Consider the following 14,528-nt stretch of genomic DNA (forward strand, 5'->3'; position numbering starts at 1 on the left):
AGGCTGAGAAAGAAAATAGGGCCAGAACTGGCAGACCCTTCCAAGAGGCAATAAGGGCTAAGAGCTTTATTCGTAGGACAATAGCAGTCATTCTCAATGCATAGTCCAATTTCTGTTTTAGTAGAATTACTCTGTGATGTGGGGACTGAGTTGGAAAGGGGAATGAGGAAAACAGAAGACTACTCCATAAAATAGTGATATTCTGCATTTATGTCCTTGAGAAGAAAGCACAGGTAAGGATCACCCAATGCATGTTTGATAGATAAAAATATTCCCTATCAAATGGTTCAGGATGATAGAGGAAACAGGACCACTAACCCATCACATGCATTTTTTTTTAAATTATGTATCAGATCAAGTACCCTGTCTAAATGCAACTAACTTTATAGTTGTTTTTTTAAAGAAATATTTGAACCTCACGAGAAACTCTTGAATGTGTGTCTGCATGTATTAATCGTAATCAAATCTACTTAAAGACTGACATATAGGCAGAGCATATATTGTAGCCCAGATTTCACAGGGATAACCCCAGACACAGCCTTTAGAAGCAATGCTGTTTTCCATAGGTAGAACCCTCCACTACATTCAGAGCATATAATATATACTCATGTTCAGAGAAACCTGGAAGGGGAGATGAAAGTAACCCTGCTTTTTCTCTGGCCCACACAACTATCTGCCACATGATGGACAGTCATATCATATTTCATTAGAATGTTGACCACAGGTTCAATGGTGACCTTTCTGTCCCTCGATATTCATTTAAAATTTCCCTGCTTTTGTTTCTAGCTGGATGATTTGCCCTTGGCCTCCAGTGCCTTAGGATCATCACTATGATGTTCTCATCATTATAAAAGAGTGGGGTCATATTAATGCCCTCAGGACTTACCTTAGACATTGGGATGTTGAATAAATCCCACCAGTTCCTCTTATCATAATATGCCTCTTCTTCTTGAAAGCAAAGCCCCAAAACAAAAAAGTTGAAATGGCAATTTATTTTTTGATAAATGAATTTTTTGAAACAAATTTCACAAATTTATTTCTATTATTATTCCTTATTCTTATTCCCTATTCTTCCAGTTAAAATTTAATTTTCAAAGTCAGGTTCAGACTTATGAATTCACCTAGTAGATATTGTTTGTCCTTTGCATATGATCTTTTAATCGACATTTTATTGACCTAAGGATGTAAGGACAGAAATGTAATTGGTTCCATTTCTAACAGCAAAAAAGAAACTATTACTGGCTGTAATAAAATTTTGTGGCCTTAAATTTTAAATAGAACAGTTGTTTATACTTACTCAGGGAAATGGAGAGTTATATAGGAAATTTAAATAAATCATGGAACACTTGGTCCTGAAAAGTGCCCATTATGATACTTTAAACAAATTAAATTTAATTTAGAAGTTTCAGGTCTCCTGAGTGTCAGGGAAGGTGAAAATGCAGCCATAAGATATAGAGACTGGCACGAGGAAAAATAGCCAGAAATTATGAACTTGGATTTCATTGCACGTCCTTGTGCTGCATCATTGCTTAAAAGATGATCTTGATGACCACTGACATCTTATAAGCTTGAGTGCAAAGTGAGATGGATTCCTTTTCCATGGATTCAAGCTCATGATAGTTCCTGAGCCAGATTATAAAAATCCCTATCATAAGATTGTGAGAAATGAGAGGAAAGTATCAGGATTGAAAGCCTGACCCACAGATGACTCCCTTGTTTAAAGACAATATTTGATCTTTCTTTCAGTGGATGGCTTCCTGAGCAAAGATCTTTACTTTAAAAGGGAACTGTTTAAAACTTTACCACATGGATTAGTCTGATTTCTTAGGGAAGCACAATGGAGATTAGTGATTTGATGACAAAGGCCCATGTTCCTCAGAAAGTACCCCATATTGGCAGCTAGACAGCACAATCAAGAATTGTTGTGGAATCATAGCAAACTCCAATTTTTTTTATAAGAGCTGGAGTGGGTTGAGTGATGGTCCCCCCCAAAACAGGTCCACATTCTAATTCCCTGAACCTATGAAGGTTACCTTATTTGGAAAAAGAGCTTTTGAAGATACAATTAAGGTATGGATTTTGTGATGAGGAGATCATCCTGGATTTTCCAGTGGGCTCTAACTCCAATAGCATGTGTCCTTCTAAGAGTAAAGCAGTGAGAGATTTAACACAATCAGAAATGTAAGAGGAAATATGACCACAGAGGCAGAAACTGGAGGGGTACAGGCACAATAAAGAATGCCGGCAGCCACCAGCTGGGAGAGGCAAGGAACTAGTTCTCCCCAGGAGCCTTGGGAAGGAGGAAGACCCTGCCAACACCTTGATTTCAGATTTCTGACCTCCAGAACTGTGAGACAATGGATTTCTAGTATTTTCAGCTACATAATTTGTGGTAATTTGCTATAGCAGCCACAAGAAACTAATACACCAGTAGTACATTCAATTCCCTCCATTTATTGGTACCTTTCCTAGTGTCTGCATTTCTGCATGAAGTATCTTAAAAGTCTTTCCCTTTCCATGCTCTTGGACATCCTTCTGGAATGCACTCTATGGTAGTAGTACAAACCATTACAACCACATTTCTTATAGATTGTATGTGTGAAATCTGCAGACCTCAAAAAGTATTTGATCAAAAACAACTCTTGAATTAGTGATTTGTTTCCTTCCTGAGTTCACTCATTCAACAAATGCTTGTTGAACATGTACTATGTGCCAGGCATTATTCTGAGTAATGGGAATCCAGCGAGGAAGAAAATGAGCAAAAAACCTTGCTCCCATAAAGTTTTCATGGCAAACAACAGGTAAAATAAAGAAATGAAATATATAGCATGTTGGGAGGAAATAAAACTATAGAGAAAACTCAAAGAAGAAGGGGGGACAGGGAGTGGAAGTTCTCTATTCCTAAAGGATGGTCAGGGAAGGCTTTATTGAGAAGGTGACCTTTAAGAGATGGAACAGAGAAACAGAACCAATAGAAGCTACAAGATTTATTATAAGGAACTGGTTCACATGATTATGGAGGCTGGAAAGTCTAAAATCTGCACAGCAGATGTCCCAGTTCAAGTCCAAAAGTCAGAAGTTGCTGGAGAACCAGGAAAACACTTCAATTCAAAGGCCATTAGGAAAATTTTCTCTTTGTAGGAGGGTCAGCCTTTTGTTCTATTCAACTGATTGGATGACCCAGCAGATCCGATGGTAGCTAGGTTTAATATTATGTGTCATACACACACTCACTTATAAATGAAGAAATGGAGCTCAAGCAGTTAAGTAACTAGTTTCACTAATAGAAACTAAGCATCAAACATGATTATGGTAGACTCTAAAGTCTACTTTCTTTTCATTTATTTATTAAATTTTTTCAGTACTTCTAAAAAAATGTGCTGGAGCTGTGGACTCCCAAAGATTCAGGGCTGATCTGTGTGTATGTGGGGTGGGGGGGGTCAACATATTTTCCCCAGTGTTCTGTTCACACCTCATAGAACCACAGAGAATTCTCCAACATTTGTAGGGCTGCTGTGAGAGCCCATAAAACTGAATTGAAGTAGCAATAATGGGATCTTCTCCTGTATGAGCCCAAGCACAGCCCTGCACCCCAATCAGCCAGTCCAAAAATAGTGTGAGCTTCTAAAGATGAAAGAGACCTGGTCCCTGCTTTCAGTTCACTGGTAATATCATTAGGAGATACAACCAAGTGAAATGACGGCTCTGTGACATTGACATAAGTAGACAGGAGCCTAAAAAAAAAAAAAAGAGCCTAAAAAAAAAAAAAGAGTACTTGGTCTGCAGAAAGTACCCAGGGAAAGGAAATTGTGAGTTGAGTGGAAAAAGATATTGCAAGAGGTCCAGGGAATGTGGAAAGTCTGTAAAGGGACAGGCTTGAGCAAATTATCTTAGAGCAAATCATAGACTCCCTCTTCACAAGTTCCAAGTTTTCATAACTTTAATAACTTTAGCCAGTATGTTTTTCTTTGTTTTTGGAGACAATAAATTCATATATGCTATAAGAGCAAATTCAACATGTAATCTTTCATTGATTTGATTTTCTTTTTTATTTGGTAGATACTACTTCATACTGAATCTCATCAAGAATAATGTGACCTGATTCACCCATCGTACTGAATGACTACCCCCCCCCTTTGTGAATGGTTTTTTGTGTTTTTGTAAGAGAGAGAATTTGCATGTACACACATGCGCAGGAAAGGGTCAGAGACAGAGGGAGAGAGAATTCCAAGAAGGCCCCTCACTATCATGACCTGAGCTGAAATCAAGAGTAGGAAGCTTAACCAAACTGAGCCACCCAGGTGTCTCAATGATTTACCCCTTTTTTTTTATTTTATTTTTTATTTTTTATTTTTTTTAATTTTTTTTTCAACGTTTATTTATTTTTGGGACAGAGAGAGACAGAGCATGAATGGGGGAAGGGCAGAGAGAGAGGGAGACACAGAATCGGAAACAGGCTCCAGGCTCTGGGCCATCAGCTCAGAGCCCGACGCGGGGCTCGAACTCACGGACCACGAGATCGTGACCTGGCTGAAGTCGGACGCTTAACCGACTGCGCCACCCAGGCGCCCCGATTTACCCCTTTTTAAATTTGATATCAGATTTTATTTTATATGCAGGCATAGCATCCCACGATAATTATAACTGAAAAAAAACTAACAATAAAACACTTTCTATAAGCATTTTCTGTTATTGCAATCTGCAGAAGTAGTCTACTGTTATCTCGCATGGCAGCTTCCTTAAAACATGTGAGTAATGGCTATTAAGTCATTTTATGGAGTTATTTCTAAAACAATATGCTTTGTCATGTTACTTTAATTACCTTTAGCTGTAGCTTTATTTTAAAGAACAGAACCCCTTATCATAACTGTTATAATACAGACAAATTCTTTTTCCCCTTGTGGGAGTCATGAGGCTAATGTGTTTGCCTTTTTCCTTCTAAAATAGATCTTTGTTAAAAGGAGATAAGTACAGTCACATTAATGGAAATCAGCAGTTCTCTTCATTCTGTGTTGAATCTCGAGCTTTTACTGCCTTTCTAGCTCTATCCTTCCATAAGACAAATCCTTTTGCTGGCAGGGGCTCTAAGCATGGTATGCATGTGCATGCAACTCCTGATTTATAATCTCTGCTCTTATGCTTGTGCTAATTGATATTAAAATCAGAATTCCAGGCTAGATGCTAATAAAGGAAATACGTTCTGAACCATGCAGATCACAATTTCTGACGGTTTTGTTCCTGTGCATGGAACTAACAGGCTCTGCAGTTCCAAATTCAAATTCTCCACTGACTCTCGGCTCATGTCTTTGAATGTGTGATTCATACTTGCGGTAACTTCTCGGAGTCATTTCTTAGGGATGTTGAACTTGCTTGGAGGGGCTTTAATTTGATTCTTTAGCTTTGTGCAAAGAGCTAGTTATTTGATGTGGTCTCTGGTTTGGAGTAAGAAGGGAGTAAATGTAAATAAGGCATTAACCTTGTCCAATTGCTATCAAAGTTAGAATTAATAGCCTACGTCTGTAGTTTTGAAAGCATCTTGGCTTACGTGGTCACGGTAACAAACTGTAATAAAATTGGAACAGAACAAGGAAATGATGACATCAGTGTAAAATAGAATGAAATGTGACCACTGCAAATGCCATGCTTTACAATATTCTAAAAGCCTGGAGAGAATGGTAAGGGCCAGCTTACTCATGCATAGGGATAGGTAGGTAATCAGTAAAAATGCTTACATAGAAAGTGAATGATGTTATTTTTAATGCAGATTTTTAATATTTGGATCAATTTTAGTGTTCTTCGTGAACTTTATATCAAATAAATGGTCAGAGCTATTTATTATCATTTCTTGCTAATGACTACTGGTTTTGACTATTTGTCTAGACTTACAAGTGATTCAGAAGGGTGGTTTTGAATCATATAAAGTGCTTTGCGGAAATGCAAAATCTCCTACTGAAGTATTTTTTATTTCATATTGAACTAAAGAAAGTGTGAGGATTTAGTACCCAACAGGTTCAATTCATGGACTTGACAGTGAAATGATTACAGAAAAACAACAGGCCAGATCTGAAAAGGAAGAAATCATAAATTCTGAATATATATTCTTTAATTGATGTTAATCGCACATGAAGTATTTTTTTTAATATCAGAAACCACACGCAATTCACCAAAATGAAACTGTGAGTATTGGAATTTGGAGAATGACAGTATTTCACCCTTTTGTATTTTACCAAGTTGTGGCTAAATCATGACCTGATAGCATCATCTAGAAAAAAGTTTGAGGAACTTACATATTGTGAATATAGAGAACCTCTGTAAGGCATTATTTCAAAGTTAGGACGTCCTGGCTTTGGAAAATTTCATTTTTTGAAAATTAAAGTTATACATTGACAACCCAGTGACTTCTACTTTCCTGCTGGAACAAACTTTAATATTAGGCCAGTAGTTTCAGGCCAACTTTTTGATTTGACAAGTTTTGATATGCCTAAAAACCAAACATTCACCCCCACCTTAGGCATATTCACTTATTTATTCATTGTATGTTTTATTTTTTTTAATTTTTTAAATTTTTTTAACGTTTATTTATTTTTGAGACAGAGAGAGACAGAGCATGAACGGGGGAGGGGCAGAGAGACAGAGGGAGACACACAATCCGAAGCAGGCTTCAGGCTCTGAGCCGTCAGCCCAGAGCCCGACGCGACGCTGGAACTCACAGACGGCGAGATCGTGACCTGAGTTGAAGTCGGACGCTTAACCGACTGAGCCACCCAGGCGCCCCTCATTGTATGTTTTATTAGATTAACATATACATTCATTACAAATAAAAGTATATAGAATATAGAATATATTTTAAAAGTATAATGACATAATCATGAAAAAGGATGAAAATAGTGTTTTCTTTGTTAATATTCAAATGCCTCTTTGGCTCTCAAAGTGAGAGCACATGTGTTGGAACAGACTTCATGATTTCCAGTTTTAGTTTAACACTTTGATTCAAAAATTTAAAGCATTGGCTCTAAGTGTAGGTATCTTTTCAGTGCTTGGTTTAATAACCGTCCCTGCTGGAAGAAAAGATTCCTCACATAGATTTGAAGATTGAAATGAAAGAATGCATCTCAGCTATGTTTATTGCATCATTACACCCCTTTCATTCATTCCTATCCACCAATGATGCTTAATTTTTAAGTGCTCTGCTAATTATACTGGCTTCACACTTTTGTTAACATGCTCTACACTTAAGGCAAGGTTTGTTGTTGACTAAGAGAAGTAATTCATATTTCAAAGAGCTTTCTTAATAATATTATTTTTTAGACTGATCCTCCTGTGATATCTAATTGTTATCTCATGATGTAATAGTAAGGGAAAAGTCAACTCTGTCAGTTATTTATTGTTTAGCACTTGTATAATTGGTAGTATGGTCCATCTCCATTTTTTTGTAGGGTTGGTTTGGTTCAAATAGGAAAAGTAGCCCATAAATCCACTTAACCTGGCCACATGGGTACTGAACATATTGCAAGATGCCAAAACTGAACATATAAGCAAGGGTTCCACTGTTCAGCGCTCAAAGATGTGAGACCCTCCTCTTTCCTCAGAAGGCCTTGAGCCCTGTGTGGCACCCATAGCCATCTAGCAAACACCAGCATCAAACTTTATAATAAGTATGAGTAAAGCTAAATTTCTTGCAGGTGGAGTTTCCTAGTATTCTTTTCCCATATTCCATTGGATCATTTTTCTAAGTATATTCTGAGCATAAACATGCCTCCTTGGAGGGTACAGGTTTAGAATACTAGATCATTTTTTTCTTCTCGAGAAAACAGATCATGAGTTCTTTTGGTGCTTAGAGAGTTCTGGTATTTTGGAGGCAGGAAAGATACTTGAAGTGCCCATGTTGTAAGCATTATCTCTTTGAATAGATCTAAGCATATTATATCTGTTAATTTTTGCTTTATGTAGTTTGAAGATATAATTATTAGGTGCATACATTATTTAGTATTGTTATGTTTCCCTACTAAATTGATTTTTTATCAATACAAAATGTCCCTCTTCAATTTTTCTTGCCTTAATGTAATGCTATCCAATACAGTAGCCACTAGCCTAGTGTGTCTATTTAATTTTTAATTTTAATTTTAATTAAAGATAAACAGATTTAAAAATTTAGTTCCTCAGTTGCTCTAGTCACATTTCAAGTGCTCATGAGCCACATGGTTAGTGGCTACTCTATGGTATAGCACAAAGAACATTTCTATTATCCCAGAAACTTCTATTGGACAAGGCTGGCTTAAGCTACTTCATCTGAAATTAGAACTACGCTTGGTTTCTTTTAGCTGATGATTGCATGGAGAATTATAAAAATCCACAATCATAGATGGAGCTTACCCTCAAAAAAGCAGGAAAAAAAATCAATAAGGATACAGAGCATTTGAATAACACAGTTAACCAGCATAATCTAATCCATGCATTTAATACATTAACTCCAACAACAGTATAATACATATTCTTTTAAGCACATACTGAAAATTTACCAACATAGGCTCTGTGCTAGGTCATAAAGCCAGTCTCAAAACCTCAAATTATTAAAATCATGTGGAGTATATTCTTTCACCATAGTGGAATTAAGCTAGAAATCAATGATGGAAAGAAAGTAGAAAATCCCCAAGTATTTGGAAAATAATCAACATGCTTTTAAATAACCCAGGGGTCAAAGAAGAAATCAAAATTAAAATGAGAACAATGTATTTTGAACTGAACATTAATGAAAATACAACATATTAAAACATATGAAATGTGGTACCTGGGTGGCTTAGTTTGTTAAGATCCAACTCTTGATTTCAGCTCAGGTCACAATCACGTGTTTGTGAGATTGAGCCCCTCGATGGACTCTGTGCTGTCAGCGCAGAGGCTGCTTGGGATTCTCTCTCTCTCTCTCTCTCTCTCTCTCCCTCCCTCCCTCTGTCTCTGCTTCTCCCACAATAGAGCACACACACTCTATCAAAAATAAGCCTATTATATATATATATATATATATATATATATATATATGTGTGTGTGTGTGTGTGTATGTGTGTGTGTGTGTGTATATATATATATATATATATATACACACACATATGAAATGAAACATATGCAATGTTCAGAGAGCAATGCCTAGCTTTCCATGCATATACTAGAAAAGAAGACAGGGTGATACTCAGTGCCTTAAGCTTCCATCTCAAAAAAGTAGAAAAGAAACAGCACATTAAAACCCAGAGAAAGTAGAAGGAAGCACGTACTAAAAACAAGAATGGCAATCAGTGAAATAGAAAATAGGTGCGACACATGAGTGACTCCGTTGAGCAACCAACTCTTGATTTTGGCTCAGGTCATGATCTGGGATCACGAGATTGAGCCCTGCATGGGGCTCCAGCACACTAAGTATGGAGCCTGTTTAGGATTCTCTTTCCTCTCCCTCTGCCCCTCTCCCTGACTTATGCTGTGTCTCTAAAATAAAAAAAGAAAAGAAAATAGGCAATAATACAAAAAATCCAGAAGGCAAAAAGTTTTCTTTATTAGTCAAAAATGGTTATTACAATTGATAAAAACCCCTGTAACATTGATTTATCTCTAATGAACTTAATTGCAATCATTGCTCGGGTAAGTTCTTTGAAGCCATAATTTGCTAAACTTTCATCCACATCCATTCTCTTTCCATTATGCCAGGCTTTTTAAAAGCCTGCTTTTCATCATTAAGTTGAAGCATAATGATATAAGAGCATAATCAGGATAATAAAAGTACTGAAGGAAGGCAGAGCATTGAGAGAAAGCAAATCTGTGAACACAAGGAGCACAGGGGAGGTGACATTAAAATGAGTCTTTCTAAAGGACAGTGTAGAGAGGGAGGGACAATTAAGTATTAATTTTTTAAAAGATGAAAAAAAAGAGCTTCTCCCCTATTTCACCTTTCAGAGAGGTAGGAGAAAATGATTGACAGGACACAAAAATTGGTTTTAACAGTGGGGACAGGATGAGTACACTTGACACCAAGTCTCACTACAGGGGGAGGCTTTGATTACTGAAGGCACACTTCAGGGGGCATGTACCTCCATAATCATGAGCTCAGCAGAACTGGGAGCACACAAAGGCATCACATCTACAGTCTGGGTTTGACTACCACCATACTGGTGTAAGCTACTCACCAGTGCTTCTCAAACTTTAGTGTGCATGCAGACCATCTGGGGATCCTATTAAAATGCAAGTTCTGGGGCTCCTGGGTGGCTCAGATGGCTGAGTGTCTGACTTTTGATTTCAGCTCCAGTCGTGATCTCATGGTTTGTGGGTTCAAGTCCCACATCAGGCTCTGTGCTGATAGCATGGAGCCTACTTGAGATTTTCTCTCTCCCTCTCTCTCTGCCTTTCTCTCTGTCTCAAAATAAATAAATATAAAATAAAATAAAATGCAGGTTCTGAGTGAGTACATCTGGGTGGACTTTATAAGAAGCCCACATTCATAATCTGACTTCATAACAAGCTCCCAGATGATGCTGATGCTGCTGGTCCATGGACCACATTGAGTAGGAAGATTCTAACTCAGAAGTCCAAGCTAGCAGCCCAAATACCAAATCATGACACCTGGCTTGTGCAGTGTTGGTGCACACAGTGTGGAATTAGCTGCTAACATTTATGAAGTGTGAAATTTCACATAAGCATGTGAAGCTTCCCTTGAAATCCAGGAAGTGCTGGCCAGAACGGGCCTGCTTCCATGCATGGCAACAGTTAGCTGGAGAGGAGTAGAGGCTGTCACCCTAAGAAGGCCATAATTTACCTTCTGCCATAGCCCCACCTCTATCACCCTGACCCCTTGTCCATCATCCCTGGCACTTGTTCATTCTGCCATCCTAATCTCAAAGGCTCTCAACCTTGCCTTAAATATTGGAATCACTGGGGAAACTTTGAGACATACTGTTGCCTGGGTCCCCTATCCAAAGATCTTCATGTCTCTGGTTTGAGGTGAGGCTTGGGAATTCAATAAGTTCTCACATGGTTCTAATATGCAGCCAAGGAGAGAGCTTCTGTTTTTTATGGTTTTTTTTGTTTGGTTTTTGGTTTTTGGTTGTTGTTGTTGTTTTAGAGACAGAAAGAGCATGTGAGGAGGGGAGAGGGGCAGAGGGAGGGCATCCTAAACAGGCTCCATGCTCAGTACAGAGCCAAACTCGGGGCTCGATCCCATGACCTTGGGATCATGACCTGAGCTGAAATCAAGAGTCAGCCACTCAACCAAAAGAGAACTTCTGTTTAAATTAATTTAGTAACCACTGTGGCAAGATTCTTAGCCGCCATCTTCAGAAATTCTGATTTAGGAGGTCAGGACCATCCATCCCCTAATATTTGCAGGACCAGAAAAACAAAAAGTAAAACCTTTTTCTCTTCCCACCCCCACCCCACCCCTGTTCTTTCCTGTGCCATAAAGGATCATCTGTGCATAGGTGTGGACACCCAGGCCCATATATCCAAGGTCTATCCTTCCTCTCCTATAAAAGTCCACCCCTAGGGAACCCCTCAGACTCAAGTATGTGCAAAATGACTGCAAGGTCTGCTCTCAGGAGGACTGACCATGGGAAGCAGACTGTGAGGGACTGTAAAGGTGGCCTGGGGCCAGTTACAAGGGAATTGTGGTAAGCTGGTGGGGTGTTTTCTGACACCAACCAATTTTCTGAAACCAGCTGGATGTCCTACAATTCAATTCAATTCTGATGCTAACTACCAGGAGTTAGCACACACTCTATAGCTTCAGTCCCATGAGTCTACCCCCCTTGATATGCTAGGCCACCAATACTTCAGACTAACTGGCTATAAATCAGGGGTTCCCACAACCCCCTGCTTTAGGAATGTCTCACAATACTAACATAAGCACTTATGTTTATTGAGGTATACAGGGTGAGGTCTGGAAGGTACCGAGCAAAGGAGCTTCTGTCCCCAGGAGTTGGGGTTGTGCCACCTCCCAGCATGTAAATGCATTCTAAGACCCAGAAACTCTCTGAATGCTGTTGTTCAAGAGTTTTTATAACCCAGTCTCCAGCCACCCCCTTTCTCTAGAAGGTGGTACTGGAGGCTGAAAGTTCTAATGCTCTAATCGTTTGGCCATCAGCTCATCCTGAGGCTATCCAGGGGCCTTACCTTAAGTCACCTCATTGACAAAAGCTCAAATGTGATGAAAGGGACTCATTATGAATAACAAAAAACCACTCCTATCACTTAGGAAATTCCAAGGGTTTTAGGAGCTTTGTGCCAGGAATTAGACACAAAGACCAAATCATTTCTTATGACACTCCACCTGGGTATCTCCACGTTCCAGAGGTCGTGTCTCCAGATGAGCTTGCCCTGTGAGGAATGTGTGTGTGAAGGAGGCTAGAAAGGGCCCATCGACCCAACCAATGGGCCCTTTGCCCAGATCTAAGGGTGGCTTTCTAGAAGGTCAGGGGTGGGCCGGAGAGTCTCATTCACAGTCTCTCCCAGGAGATTCTGAAGCAGGTGATGCACAGCGTTCACGGGGAGAGACAAAAGAAGAAAAGTTTTCCCCTTTCTCCCTCTGCTTAACAGTTCTCAGTACCAGTCAGATCCTGGAAACTGCACTTGGAACATCAAGCTAGGAATTTGTCCTGCTTTTGCAAATGGATCATGTTTGGGGGGAGTTGGAAGCCAAACACACTTGGAGTCTTCAAACAGCCTATCCCAGGAGAGAATGGCTGCAGGCTTTGAGAAAATTAGAGAGATTTAGACTGGCTGCACCCTCTGCTTCTAGCTTTTTTCTGCTAGAATGCTATTGTCATATGTGGTCTGAGAAATAAGAAAGAAGCCAGATACTCAAGCAGGCACTGCATCCGGCTGGGTTTTCCCCCAGAAAGTAAATCTAGCCCTGGCTTCAGGATTTTGAGATAATGGGAGCTTATTTGATTGAGTTCTTTCTGGGTGTGCAAGCAGTGTCTGTGAGGCTGACTCTACCATCTTGATGCTATGTGAGGAAACTGAGATACAGAGACTGGCCATGGGCCCAAGCTCATGCAACTCTCTACTGGCCAGAGGTGAATATGAAGCAAGGCACCTGGCCCTAGAACTCATATTCTCAAACCCATTAGCCTACATGGTCTCTATAAACACATGTGTTTTAGGGGCACCTGGGTGGCTCAGTCAGTTAAGCATCTGACTTTGACTCAGATCATGATCTCACTGTTCATGAGTTCAAGCCCCACATCAGGCTCTGCTCTGACAGTGTGGAGCCCACTTGGAATTCTCTCTCTCTCTGTCTCTCTCTCTCTGTCTCTCTCCCTCTCTCTACCTCTCAAAATAAATAAAACTTACACACACATGTTTTATTTATTTTTTTTTAATTTTTTTTTTGACGTTTATTTATTTTTGGGACAGAGAGAGACAGAGCATGAACGGGGGAGGGGCAGAGAGAGAGGGAGACACAGAATCGGAAACAGGCTCCAGGCTCTGAGCCATCAGCCCAGAGCCTGACGCGGGGCTCGAACTCACGGACCGCGAGATCGTGACCTGGCTGAAGTCGGACGCTTAACCGACTGCGCCACCCAGGCGCCCCCACATGTTTTAAATCTACCCCAGATTCAAGTTGAGAGCTGTGTGATTCCCAGCAGTTTCCTTTCTTGAGTGCAAAGGAGGTTGCACTGTGCATTTCATGTTTGTCACAGCCTTAGCAGACCCGGTAGCCTCAGAGCAAACCAAACCACTCAGAAATACCCATGGGCATTTTTTACTTCTGCTTACAAAGCCAGGAAATGTGTTCAGCGTTTAAGGGGCTATAGTTGTATCAATAGTGCTCATGAATCATGGATATGCAGGAGCTCCCAGGAGCCAATATTCCTGAGAAACCAGACTGGACTCTCCTTACTTGGTCAGGAAAAGATAAAAGGCTAAATTATCCAGGGCAGTTACTCAATGATTCCCATCCTAAATATCTGAAGAAATAGGAATGAGAATTCCCCAGCCTGCTCCAGGATCCCAGTCTCTGGCAATTCTATTCCAAGCAAAAATCCATAAACCTAAGGTTACAAACTGGCCACTGGGCTGAAATAACCAGCGGACACAATTTATTTGACTCACACATTGTTATAGTGGAGTTTTTTTTCTTTGCTATTCTTTTATTTTCTGTTTGAATTGGTTTCCAACTTTTAAAAATTAGGAAATTTCCTATTTTAAAATGTTTCCAGGCGTCTTTCGAAATACTGGAAGACCTAGCCATTTTGGGTAAAAGTTCCCACTTGGCAGTACGTCTCTGGACCTGGGGAGTGAGCTCCCCTTGAAATGGGCATATGTGCTCCCTTTAGCCACAATCACTACCACTCATTGTTGCCTTATAGCCACACAGCACCATCACTGTTGCTTCTTCACCTCTCTTCCTCCTATAGGCATTAGCACTAATAACTGCTAACTTCCTGTTGTTCAAGGCCCCTTGTAATTTATGACACCTATTATTTGCTTGTATAAGCCTTGCCTCAAAAGGTCACACCAGCCTAATAGATAGTTATTGCTTGGGGACT

The 14,528-nt window shown here is 39.7% G+C and overlaps 1 protein-coding gene across 3 annotated transcripts in view; it reads left to right on the forward strand.

Annotated features, from left to right (window-relative positions):
* The window catches only part of PLCB1 (phospholipase C beta 1), a 702,259-nt gene that overhangs the window by 649,609 nt on the left and 38,122 nt on the right, over window positions 1-14,528 (forward strand). Inside the window, exon 33 of one of the 3 annotated variants that reach the window (XM_043602868.1) lies at window positions 4,060-4,176. The exons of the other annotated variants lie outside the window; for them this stretch is intronic. The gene's annotated coding sequence lies outside the window, so the exon portion shown is untranslated. Of the gene's footprint in view, window positions 1-4,059; window positions 4,177-14,528 lie in introns of those variants that run through there. 3 annotated transcript variants of the gene reach the window in all.

This window comes from Prionailurus bengalensis, chromosome A3 (genome assembly GCF_016509475.1).
Source record: "Prionailurus bengalensis isolate Pbe53 chromosome A3, Fcat_Pben_1.1_paternal_pri, whole genome shotgun sequence".
Taxonomy (NCBI): Eukaryota; Metazoa; Chordata; class Mammalia; order Carnivora; family Felidae; genus Prionailurus; species Prionailurus bengalensis.